The sequence below is a fragment of the Aplysia californica genome, unplaced genomic scaffold (genome assembly GCF_000002075.1).
Source record: "Aplysia californica isolate F4 #8 unplaced genomic scaffold, AplCal3.0 scaffold00161, whole genome shotgun sequence".
Lineage (NCBI taxonomy): Eukaryota > Metazoa > Mollusca > Gastropoda > Aplysiida > Aplysiidae > Aplysia > Aplysia californica.
This window is the reverse complement of record NW_004797431.1, coordinates 1,005,882-1,007,037: the sequence shown is the minus strand read 5'-3', so window position 1 is coordinate 1,007,037 and position 1,156 is coordinate 1,005,882.

The following is a 1,156-nucleotide window of genomic DNA, read 5'->3' as shown; positions in this document are numbered from 1 at the left end:
TGTGTGTGTGTGTGTGTGTGTGTGTGTGTGTGTGTGTGAGTGTGCGCCTCAACAATGTCACAGAGATACGGCTCGCCGCTGACCACCTCGGATTCGTCGAGCGTACATAATTGAAGACCTGCGAACAACTCCAGGGTCAAGTCTCATTTTTAGCTTCTAAATGATTTTGAGAAAATGAGCTAAAACCTCATTCGTGAAATACATACATGTACCAGTACGTTCCCATTGGAGGGCTTTAAATAGACCTTTTCTGAACTTGACCTTGTTGTTGCTCCTAGACTTCGCCTCTTCGAACAAGAATAACTGGGCGCAAGAACAGAATAGCGCTTCGTTAATGCTGTTAATAGATAGCCCTACACTTCGTTCAAATGATAATGCAGAACTCTATTTTTAGGAAAATGTGACTTAACCATGTTGTTGTTCTCAGGTCTTCAATTGTAGAAAAACTTTACATGTAGTTGTGTGTTGTGACTCGTGTGTACCGAGATATGTGTGTGTGTGTGTGTGTGTGTGTGTGTGTGTGTGTGTGTGTGTGTGTGTTAATGTAAGTGTTTTAACTCCCCTATCGACACAATTTAGATCGTTTAGGAGGCGGGTTTCTGATCCTGCACTGTACAGTCAGAATCAGAGCCAACCCGGGCTGAGAGGGATACAAATACAAGATTCCAGCGGATAGACCAAGAAGCTCGCTTAATTAAAAATGTTATCCCTATTTGGGAATCGAACTTGGGTCTTCTGTGTGAGACAGCGAAGAGCCTAATTGCTACACAACGGATGTCTGTGAGACGTCAATGGCGATTTGCGTGTACTGAGATGTATTTTTTGTGACACGTCGTGTGTACAGAAAGATTATTACAAGTTGATCTATGTGTGTGGTGACTAGTGTGTTCGCATATGTTTTCATGACCTGTGCAATCAAAGCTATGTGTGTCGTGGCTCGTGTGTACATATATGTGAATAAAGGAGTGTCTGTGTGTAATCGTATTACCTGTGTTAATGTATGTGTACCAGTGCGTAATGGATGTGTGCGTGTGTGTGATATTTTGTTCGTGTGTATACATGAATGAGTATGCGTGTGCCCGTATATGTGTGTGTTTTTGTGTGTATATAATGTGTGCTTGTGTGGGAGTGTGTGTGTGTGTGTGTGTGTGTGTGT